General features: G+C 77.6%; 1 protein-coding gene across 2 annotated transcripts in view; it reads right to left on the bottom strand.

Annotated features, from left to right (window-relative positions):
• Positions 1-129, bottom strand: part of RNASET2 (ribonuclease T2) — an 18,628-nt gene extending 18,499 nt beyond the window's left edge. Inside the window, exon 1 of one of the 2 annotated variants that reach the window (XM_025866479.2) lies at positions 65-129. The gene's annotated coding sequence lies outside the window, so the exon portion shown is untranslated. The remainder of the gene's footprint in view (positions 1-64) is intronic. The other variant, XM_025866478.2, reaches the window with a different exon arrangement.
• Between the last annotated feature and the right edge of the window lie 206 nt (positions 130-335).

Consider the following 335-nt stretch of genomic DNA (forward strand, 5'->3'; position numbering starts at 1 on the left):
TGGGCCCCGGCGCCCCCCCAAACCGGCCGTCCCAGGTGGGCCCCGGCCAGGGCCCCCGCCTCACCCGGGCCCCCCAGGCGTGCACACGTCCCTGCCAATGCCGCACCGCGACCCCAACCGCGACCTCGCGGTTGACACCGCCCACAGTCAGGAGCTGCGCGTTTCCGTCCCTGGGCGGCCGGCCCTGGACACGCCTCCCTAGACGGGCACGCCCCCGGCCCGGCAGACACACCCCCGTAGTCGGGCACGCCCCTAATCCCGGCCGACACGGCCCGTGACGCCCCGCCACCGGGACACGCCCCCGTAGACGGGCACGCCCCCGGCTCGGCAGACAC

This window comes from Callorhinus ursinus, unplaced genomic scaffold (genome assembly GCF_003265705.2).
Source record: "Callorhinus ursinus isolate GAN/ISIS: 27379988/994484 unplaced genomic scaffold, GSC_fseal_2.0 scaffold6, whole genome shotgun sequence".
Taxonomy (NCBI): Eukaryota; Metazoa; Chordata; class Mammalia; order Carnivora; family Otariidae; genus Callorhinus; species Callorhinus ursinus.